Source organism: Pleurodeles waltl, chromosome 12 (genome assembly GCF_031143425.1).
Source record: "Pleurodeles waltl isolate 20211129_DDA chromosome 12, aPleWal1.hap1.20221129, whole genome shotgun sequence".
Taxonomy (NCBI): Eukaryota; Metazoa; Chordata; class Amphibia; order Caudata; family Salamandridae; genus Pleurodeles; species Pleurodeles waltl.
In genome coordinates this window covers 484,607,612-484,618,939 of record NC_090451.1, presented here as the reverse complement: position 1 = coordinate 484,618,939, position 11,328 = coordinate 484,607,612, and positions in this window count along the sequence as shown.

Sequence of the window (11,328 nt, the reverse complement as noted above, 5' to 3'; positions counted from 1 at the left end):
AAGAGGAACCAAAGCTGGTCCAAAAGGGCAGTTAAAAAAAAAACATTTTTAGGCTGACAAGTGGGGCAGAAGTATTATCGGTATAGATGCAACAATGCTGGGTGGTAGGCATTTTGTGGATTCCTGTAGATTCCGGAAGGTTCCATCACAAAAATGTGGGGAAAAAGTGTGGTTTCCAGCAAAGTTGGAGGTTTGCAGGGCATTGTGGGTAAGAATATGGTGTGGGGTGCATGTGAAGCACACCACCCTGGGCTAACCCAGATGTTTAGTTTTCAGATGTGCCTTGTGGATTTTTCTACATAGCAGGATCCCAAAGTCCAAAAAGTGCATCCCTCAAAATTCCAAGTGGGACGATTTTGAGAGTTAGACAAGCTCCCATGGCCCAAATGTAAAACCAAAATCCCAAATAATCAAATGTCCTTTGCTTGCTGTGGAATAAGATGTTTTAATGTGCGGCTGAAAGACTGTTACCCCCTTCAGTTGGGGTAGGGGCATAACCATGCCCATGGTGGTTGGTAGCCACCACCTCACTATTTTTTTTTTTTATTCCCTGGCATCTAGTAGGCTTTCTGCCCCCACGGGCAGTGGATCGGGGTAATTGCCTCATTTGCCCAGCGGTGGGCAGAATAACTTTGGGCCCATTTATTTGGGGTGGGGGTATGGCCATACCCTCACCTTTTTTTTGTTTTTGTTTTTTTGAAAAAAATAAATATTTTCTGGTGGTCTTTCTGCCCCCCCCTTGGAAGGGCAGATGGGCCTTCCATAAATAGGTTGATTATCCCCCAAGGAGGGCAGATATGGCCAACAGTAATGTGCCCCCATGGGGAGCGACCGTTGCCCAAGGGGCTGCCCCTCAAACAAAACACATACATACACACACCAATCCCTGGTGCCTAAGGCCAAGGGGAGCAGATATGGCCTAAAATATATCCCCCCCCCCAGGGGAGGGACCCTTGCTTAAGGGGTTGCTCCCCTTGCATGAAAATGACGCAAAAAAAATAAAAATCCCTGGTGTCTAGTGGTTTCTGCCCTCCTTGGGGGCAGATTGGCCTAGTAAAAATAGGCTGATCTGCCCCCAAGGGGGGCAGAAATGGCCTAAAGATAATTTTGCCCCCTGGGGAGTGATCCTTGCCTAAGGGGTCACTCCCCACATATAAAAAATAAAACAAAGCAAACAAAATCCCTGGTGCCTAGAGGTTTCTGCCCCTCTCCCTCCCCCTCTGGGGGCAGATTGGCCTAATTACAATAGGTCGATCTGCTCCCGGGGGGCAGAAATGGTGGTAAAATAATTTCCCCCCTGGGGAGTGACCCTTGCCCAAGGGGTTGCTCCCCTTATGGATATAAAAGAAAAAAACACAAAATTCCCTGGTGTCTAGTCGGCATTTCTGCTGCCCGATCGCATTGCGATCGGGCAGCAGAAATGCTGAGAGAGACAGGAAAGGAAAGGCCTTTCCTCTCCTTTCATGCCTCTCTTGCCCACGCCACATGAAAGGAGGAGAAATGCTTTTGCATTTCTTCCTCGATCCGAGGGGTAGGCCTCTGATGAACTGACGTCATTAGTTGCCATGGGGGGGTCAGGGGTTGGTAGTGGAAGGGGAAGTGATTCCTCTTCCATCCCTGCCCAGGGGAGGGGGATGCTAGGCCCACAGGGGAGGGGGGGAGCGTTTGCGCTCCCCCGGAGAACCCATAGCAGGACGAGCTGGTCTCGTCCTCTGCACCGGGCAACTGTGGCCGAGGGCGAGACCAGCTCGTCCTGGGCACCGTAGGGGGTTAATAAGCAATATGTTCATAGAGACTTTGAGGATCTTTTTCACAAACCACAAAAGTAGATACTATTTAGGCAACAATTGCTTCAGCATCAAGTCTGCCCACTGAAAGTTCTATTTTATCAGAAGTGATGGGCAAAAAGGTTGAGGCATTGGTTAAATGCTCTTATTCGTATGCAAATTTTTCCATTACAGCAAATACATATGCTGCTTATGTCTCTCAGTCCTTACTAAAGGACTTCCATTGACTGTGTGGCTTTATCTAAAACCAATAAAGATCAGACACATATTCTGGCAAATATGGAACTGCTTGCACATTTCCTTTCGGATATTACAGTTTGTGGGCAGCTTCATCTTCAGCAGATGCATTTATAGTCTCTTGTAGACTATTGTGCTGAAGTCCTGGAAGTTGGGTGCCAGTCAAAGGTCCTTGATTATGAAACTAAGCTTCACTGTTTTAGAAACAGTTTTGTTCAGAATTAGAACAGATTGAGCAAAAAGCAGCTGAGAAGGAAAAGCTATTAGAGCTGCTTCCGTTACCCTTAGGAAAGAAGCTATTTCTGCCCAGAAAACCAGTCAAAACTTTCTAGAGAATAGTCATTTTTGGGCTGGGAGGAGGGACCATATTTGCTCACAAAACCCGGCCAAATGTTCCTTTTGGTCAAGCAAACAAATGACTACAAGGAAGTTGGGGTCAAGTTGTCAACTTTTACCTGCACTGAAAGGAATGTATTACAGACAAGTGGGTTCCTCAGGTCATCAGATCCAGCTACCACATTAACTTTTGTAGTGCTTGTCCATGGGATCTGTTCCTTCCTACCCCATAATCCAAGATATGCCAGATTTCAGAAATGGTTCAAGGGATTCAAGCTCTTCTGGACAAGGCTACAGTGATTCCGGGGGCCAAAGGATCAGGAAGAAAAAGGATTTTACTCAATTTTCTTTCTTGTTACAAATATGATGATCAACTCCGACCAGTCCTCAACCTCAAAACACTCAGAAAATTCATTGTAGTGGAGCATTTCAAGAATATTTCAGTGTAGACTATTCTTCCTCTACCACGTAAGGTCATTTTTCTGGTCACCTTGGAGTTACAGGATGCCTATTTTCACGTGTTATCCATCCTCACAGTAAGACTTTTCTTTGGTTTGATGTTGGAAGTCAGCACTTTCAGTTCTGGGCCTTGACTTTTGAACTGTCAACCTCTCCCAGGGTCTTTACAAAGGTACTAGCCCCAGTAGTAGCCTTATGGCGTTTGCATATTTCCATATCCTGACGACTGGCTTTCATCTGTTCCCTCTTTCCTGAAGCCCAAGATGATGTCCAGTTGCTTCTCATATTCTCCAAGACTTGGGATTCATCATCAGCTACCAGAAGTCACATCTCCATTAGTCTCATGACAAACTGTTCATTGGGATCCTGTTCAACACAATTCTAGCTCAAGGCTTTCTCCCAGATTACAGAATTTCTGCCACTCAGACAATTATCAGCCACTCAGTCACTTGCCACAGTAAATCATTTTGGTTGACTAGTTTATAAGCACTGGTGAGTTAGAAGCGTTTTGGAATGTGAGATCTGATTCATCTGTAATGCTACTTTATCCAGCACTTAGATAATGTGGGGCAAACCACACAACAAGCTAAGTTACATAAGCACCATATGGTAGAAACACTCTTGCTATTGCAGTTATTTGACTCTACACTGCAGTGTAATAATATATAATGGCCTACTACAGGATGAAAAACTAACAGAGTGTCTAATGTGAAGGTTTTTGCGGTTGGACCTACTTTTCCCATTCGATCTTTAATGTTCCAGCTTTTCAGCAAGCAAACCTCGGTTGATCAAGGTTTGAGTTATTTGCTAGGCACAAGAAGGCCCTCTCAAGGAGCATATCAGACTCATGTGAGTGCTTGGTTGATTGAACTTTATTTTTAATACGATCTTGCCTTCAATTTGGCAACTAGCTTCTCTGCTTCTGCCTTATTCACAATCATGCTGAATATTAAAAATGTGACCCAAATTTCTATTGCTCTCAAAGTTCTAGGGTAGTGACATTAGTAGTTGACAGTAGGGGATTTTGCTTTGTTGGTTTTGTTCACAGAGTTCTCGATAAGCGCTATCCACATATTGGTGGTCCGTTCAAAGTAATTGTTGTTTTATTTGTCACAGATGACTTTGCATTTTAGATTATTCATTTTCTCATTAAGCCAGTCCACTATGTCTGTTATCAAATGTATCTTTCCAGATCATCAAGACATCTTCAATGAGTGTTTCCACTGAGCGATAATCTTCTTAAAGCCCTTGGTATCAGGATAAATGAATTTCTCTTCAAAATTCACTACAAAAAGATTAACTAGGTATAGTTTGATCCTTGCACTCAGTGAAGTGCCATAGTATTCACCGAAGAAAACCTACTATTTTTTAATCAGGGCAATCTAGGTCAGTGTGACTTAGAATTCTGTAGGTATCTGGTCTTTTTTCACTGAACTCTTTCATGCCCATAAGGGTCTTCCCTTGGATTAATGCTTGTTTAGAGTACTTATATATCAAGGTTTACAATAATTATTTTAGAATTAAAATCAAGATTTCCAATCTTCCAGATACGAACATTTTTGTCACACACACAGAATATGGTCAAAGGGGCAAACTCCTTTATATAAAAAAAAAAAAAAATATCCATGTACTAACACAAATGCTCAAGTGCAGCATCACAACATTAAACCATTGGGAGGTGTATATTGCTGATGCTCTTGTTATTGGTTGAGGTACTCAAATTCATTTTCACCTGACCATCAATAATGATCTGCTCAATAACAATCTGGATTGTTTCGTGAGGTTGAGTAAAGGGTCTCTCTGTCAAACAATGTAATGTAAGAGATTGGCCAACTGAGTTTTTTTTTTTTTTTTCAGCATTGTCTCCACAAGTCTTGTAGAAAAATGCCTCCTCTTGTATCAGCAGTTTTAACAGTGATAAAGTCATTGTGTGTATGATTTAAAAATGATTTCCTGTCTTTGATAGTATGATTTTTCTTCTCTTGCCTTATTTTTCTTATATTTTTACAAAACAATTGTTCAAATGTCAGTACTTTTACAGGAATGTTATAAGCTAGAGAGAGAACTGGGTGGTAGCCTGTCTTCTGAAAACTAAATGAACATGCTAGGTGTGGTCTTTATAAAGTCTAATTTGTCTAAGGACTCCCAAATCTAGTTCTGTTTTGATTGTAGAGAATTCAGTTTTATCATTAAGTGCAGACCATCCTTTTGCAAGAAGAGAGACCTCTCTGTTTAAAAAAAACCAAAAAAACAAGAGTTTGGTAATTGGTGCTGGTTGTATAGTAAATCCGTGTTTTATTCTATGGTGAACCTGATTTTTATCCTTCACCTGAACAACATTCTTGCTGTGTTTAGGTGTCTGTGCACTTTATCACTGGTAAACAGTAGTAAATTGCATTTGATTTCTCCCCCGCCAAATAAAGAAAAAAAAGTGCTGTAAATTGGAACTCCCCATTTAACTTTGCTATAAGTCCATTGGAAATGGTGCTTCAAGTTCACCTATGGCATGGAGAGCTGTTGTATGTGGACTGCAGTGTATATTCACACCACCCACACATATGACACAAATATGTCTGCCAGGAGCACTACTGTGCCTTGGCTGTGCATCATTTTACTACATTCACTCAAGGCGTGAAAAATGTCTTTACAATACAGGAAAAGGTTCTTGTTATACATTAATTTGTCCACAATTAAATGTACATTGTAAGCCTGCAGTACAGGGTGCTAATATATGACAATAGGGCACACTACATATTGAACGTTAATGTGCCTTTACTGCTATTCACAATGAAGGCATGGCCATAACCATGTAAAATGAAATTACTTATATTTAGGAAACGGGTAGAAAATGCTTCAGTTATTTCCTTCCTGCTTTGTGAAATCAGATTTAATGGTGAAATCAGTTTATTTAGTACTTTATACAGAAAAGTAACTTTATGAAAATGATGCACTTTAGGATGCCTGAGCCAGGACTGGTTTATTTGAGTTATGCCACTGATCACACCTCTGGAGATGGAATACACATTCTTGATTGGGACAGTTAACCAGAACGTCTCTGCGGCTAATGTCCCTTCCTTGTCTCAGAGGCAGGCCAATGAGTGTTAATTTACTATCACTTTCCAGGAATTAACTGTCTGGTAGCAGCCAGGAACAGTGTGCATAACAAAGGTCAGCTTTAGCACTACTTATTTCGACCTGGAGATCCCAAGTAGGACTACTCCTTTTCATTCTCAGGACCCTCCTAGATATCCAGGTAGCCATCACAGGAGGAAGGAAAACTGTTTTGCCCATGCTAGGTGAGGAGGAGAGCTCATCTGAAAAGAGGAGTGGCTTAGGAGGTGAAGACTGGCCTGCCTCATGGGAGCTCAGTTCTTCCCATCTTAAAAGGAGCTGTTTGGTTATTTTACAGTGAGGCAAACTGGAAGAGATACATAAGGAGGTGCTGGACAGTGATAATATGGTTAGGACTCTAATCACTAGCTGGTACACAGAATAAATCTGGCACCTCTGCCACCACCCCATCAGAAAATACTAGGACTTGGAATGTACCCATCTGAAGAAGAATCCATTGCTGGAAGATGTCTCCTGAGAAGAAGAGGACTCGCACAAGAACTTAGAGGCTTCTAACTGCTGCTGGAACCTCTGGCCCTGAAGTGGTTTTCAGCAGTCCAGCGTTTGGCCTCCTGACTTGGTGCTTCAGGGACACAAAAAGTAGAAAGACTCCTCATCCCAAGTGGGCCCAACTGCCCACTAGGACTGGACTCCACAAAAGACCTGCCTCGTGGGAGAGACCTTGTGCATAGAAGCCTGCCCTGAGGAACTGGGGACTGCAGGAGCTACCAAGAGTTACTTCCCCAGAAGTTTAAAGAAGTTGGGACTTGGTCATTTTCTTCCAACCTGTGGAAGAGTAGAACAAGTTGGTAAAGTGTACCCAGGGAGGTCCTACCAAAGGCACAAAAAATTCAGGTTTGTTGTACTGAAAACAGGTTAAGGGGATCTTGTGGCAAAGATATGGAGCCTTGTGGGACCCTGCCTAGTTATGGCTTCCCCGGTTCTGGATTGTTTTTTTAGAAATCAAAGTAAACAAGCCAAATGTAAAATTTTGGACCGGGTGAGATGGAAAATGTATTTAACCTGCGAAGATGGCTAACAAATACATGCTTTTCCTGATTTGAGCTTCTGGCAACAAAACCAACACTTTCAAGGGGAGTTCAGCAAAGAGGTATATGACTTCAAGGGAACTTTGTCAGCCACACAGTCTTGGACCTTCCTCCTCTGGAAGATTTCGATTTCCCTGATCTGTTAGTCCGAAGGTACAATTTGTGACCTGGGCAACCTGCTTAGGGCACCTGACCTCCACTCCCTGAAGGTCAGTCTGAATTTGGGCCAGTGTTCTAGTCAACTACAAAATATGACATTTTCTTGCAGTTCTTTGTCCTAAAGGATTAAACATGTATTCCTTGGGTTCCCCTTAAATTATTTTAATTATCTTAGTGTCTTTTTGCTTGTTAAATGTTTCACTGTTTATTTCTCTAAAGTAGTTGCAGAATTGTATTTTGTTGCATTTATTTACTTTTACATTGTTTGTTAGCTTGAACTGTACATTCACTTCTTAGAAGATTGTCTGCTCCTTGTGTTAGAGCTACCAGAGGCTGAGCAATCAATCAATCATTTGTAAAGAGTGCTACTCACCCACTAGGGTCTCAAGGCGCTGATGGGGGTGGAAGGATTGCTACTGCTCGAATAACCAGGTCTGGAACGCGTTTCCTGAAGGTCAGGAGGTCTTGGGTCTGTCATAGGTGGACAGGAGGGTGTTCCAGGTCTTGGTGGGAAAAGGATTTGCCACCGGCTGTAGTTCGATGGATGCGAGGGACAGTGGCGATGGCGAGGTTGGCGGAGCGGAGTTGGCTGCTAGGAGTGTGGAAGGTGTGTCACTCGTTGAAGTAGGCAGGGCCCGCGTTGTGGAGAGCTTTGTGGGGTGTGGATGATGAGTTTGAAGGTGATCCTCTTGGTGACGGGAAGCCAGTGTAGGTCTCTGAGGTGGGCTGAGATGTGGTCATGGCGTGGGATGTTGAGGATGAGGCGTGCGGAAGCATTCTGTTTACATTGTAGTTTCTTCTGGAGCTTGGCCGTGGTTCCCACATAGAGTGCGTTGCCGTTGTCCAGTCTGGTGCTGACGAGGGCGTGGGAGACCATCCTTCTGGTTTCGGTGGGGATCCATCTGAAGATCTTGTGGAGAACGCAGAGGGTGTTGAAGCAGGAAGATAAGATGCTGTTGACCTGCTGGGTCATGGTGAGCGATGAGTCTAGGATGAAACCTAGATTGCGCGCGCGTGGGTGATGGGTGTTGGTGTGGTTCCTAGAATGGCTGGCCACCAGGAGTCATCCCATGCGGAGCGGTTGGAGCCGAGGATGAGGATCTCTGCCTTGTTTGAGTTGAGTTGAAGGCGGCTCTTCTCCGTCCAGTTGGCGATGGCATGCAGTCCGTCGTGGAGGTTGGTTTTGGCAGTGGTGGACTCCTTGGTGAGTGAGTGGTCAGCTGGGTGTCATCGGCGTAAGAGACGGTGTTGAGGTTGTGGGATTGGACAATGTTGGCGAGCGGTGCCATGTAGTTTTTAAAAAGGGTTGGGCTGAGAGATGATCCTTGGGGAACGCCGCAGACGATCTTGGTGGCTTCCGACAGGAAGGGAGGGAGGCGGACTCTCTGAGTTCTGCCAGAGAGGAAGGATGTGATCCAGTCCAGGGCCTTGTGGCGGATCCCGGCATCGTAGAGGCGAGTGCAGAGGGTGTGGTGACAGACTGTGTCGAAGACAGCCGAGAGGTCCAGGAGGATGAGTGCTGCGGGTTTGCCTTTGTTGAGCATGGTCCTGATGTCATTGGTTGCGGCGATGAGGGTGGTCTCGGTGCTGTGGTTCCTACGGAATCCAGATTCAGAGATGTCCAGCATGTTGTCCTCCAGAGCAGAGATTCTCTCAGAACTGCATTACTCCCTTACCAGAGTGGGTTTATTAAGTTGGTATAGGGAACGCCCACCCAAATCAGTCAACCCATTCCAACATTTTGGCTTTATCAGCCAGCATATGTAGAATTGGCATCTTGTCTGTCATTCCCTGGAATGGTAAGGCTGCCTGCCTCTCTCTCTCCCTTCCTCCCACCTCTGTCCTCACCTACTAAAATATTGTTTTGGATTAATCCATTAGGCTTGAAACATCTACACATAATCAAGTTAACGATTATGCCAAAGAAACTATTAGTTGTTCCCACCAACTTAACATTCTTTTGTTCCCTTGTAAAAATTGTCCCTTTGTAAATAAGTCTATTGATTCCTCACTGTATTATTTCAGTGCATGAGCACCAGTTGAGCCTGCTCTGCAATTCACTCTTTCATTGCGATACCCCACAAATGTGTTGAGTAATATAAATATATATTCCATCAATCTGTGTAAGGAAATGCCTCCTTGGCATGGTTGCCCCCTGACTTTTTGCCTTTGCTGATGCTATGTTTACAATTGAAAGTGTGCTGAGGCCTGCTAACCAGGCCCCAGCACCAGTGTTCTTTCCCTAACCTGTACTTTTATATCCACAATTGGCAGACCCTGGCATCCAGATAAGTCCCTTGTAACTGGTACTTCTAGTACCAAGGGCCCTGATGCCAAGGAAGGTCTCTAAGGGCTGCAGCATGTCTTATGCCACCCTGGAGACCTCTCACTCAGCACAGACACACTGCTTGCCAGCTTGTGTGTGCTAGTGAGGACAAAACGAGTAAGTCGACATGGCACTCCCCTCAGGGTGCCATGCCAGCCTCTCACTGCCTATGCAGTATAGGTAAGACACCCCTCTAGCAGGCCTTACAGCCCTAAGGCAGGGTGCACTATACCATAGGTGAGGGTACCAGTGCATGAGCATGGTACCCCTACAGTGTCTAAACAAAACCTTAGACATTGTAAGTGCAGGGTAGCCATGAGAGTATATGGTCTGGGAGTCTGTCAAACACGAACTCCACAGCACCATAATGGCTACACTGAAAACTGGGAAGTTTGGTATCAAACTTCTCAGCACAATAAATGCACACTGATGCCAGTGTACATTTTATTGTAAAATACACCCCAGAGGGCACCTTAGAGGTGCCCCCTGAAACTTAACCGACTATCTGTGTAGGCTGACTAGTTTTAGCAGCCTGCCACAAACCGAGACATGTTGCTGGCCCCATGGGGAGAGTGCCTTTGTCACTCTGAGGCCAGTAACAAAGCCTGCACTGGGTGGAGATGATAACACCTCCCCCAGGCAGGAATTGTCACACCTGGCGGTGAGCCTCAAAGGCTCACCTCCTTTGTGCCAACCCAGCAGGACACTCCAGCTAGTGGAGTTGCCCGCCCCCTCCGGCCAGGCCCCACTTTTGGCGGCAAGGCCGGAGAAAATAATGAGAAAAACAAGGAGGAGTCACTGGCCAGTCAGGACAGCCCCTAAGGTGTCCTGAGCTGAGGTGACTCTAACTTTTAGAAATCCTCCATCTTGCAGATGGAGGATTCCCCCAATAGGGTTAGGATTGTGACCCCCTCCCCTTGGGAGGAGGCACAAAGAGGGTGTACCCACCCTCAGGGCTAGTAGCCATTGGCTACTAACCCCCCAGACCTAAACACGCCCTTAAATTTAGTATTTAAGGGCTACCCTGAACCCTAGAAAATTAGATTCCTGCAACTACAAGAAGAAGGACTGCCCAGCTGAGAACCCCTGCAGCGGAAGACCAGAAGACGACAACTGCCTTGGCTCCAGAAACTCACCGGCCTGTCTCCTGCCTTCCAAAGATCCTGCTCCAGCGACGCCTTCCGAAGGGACCAGCGACCTCGACATCCTCTGAGGACTGCCCCTGCTTCGAAAAGACAAGAAACTCCCGAGGACAGCGGACCTGCTCCAAGAAAGGCTGCAACTTTGTTTCCAGCATCTTTAAAGAACCCTGCAAGCTCCCCGCAAGAAGCGTGAGACTTGCAACACTGCACCCGGCGACCCCGACTCGGCTGGTGGCGATCCAACACCTCAGGAGGGACCCCAGGACTACTCTGATACTGTGAGTACCAAAACCTGTCCCCCCTGAGCCCCCACAGCGCCGCCTGCAGAGGGAATCCCGAGGCTTCCCCTGACCGCGACTCTTTGAACCTAAAGTCCCGACGCCTGGGAGAGACCCTGCACCCGCAGCCCCCAGGACCTGAAGGACCGGACTTTCACTGGAGAAGTGACCCCCAGGAGTCCCTCTCCCTTGCCCAAGTGGAGGTTTCCCCGAGGAATCCCCCCCTTGCCTGCCTGCAGCGCTGAAGAGATCCCGAGATCTCTCATAGACTAACATTGAAAACCCGACGCTTGTTTCTACACTGCACCCGGCCGCCCCCGCGCTGCTGAGGGTGAAATTTCTGTGTGGACTTGTGTCCCCCCCGGTGCCCTACAAAACCCCCCTGGTCTGCCCTCCGAAGACGCGGGTACTTACCTGCAAGCAGACCGGAACCGGGGCACCCCC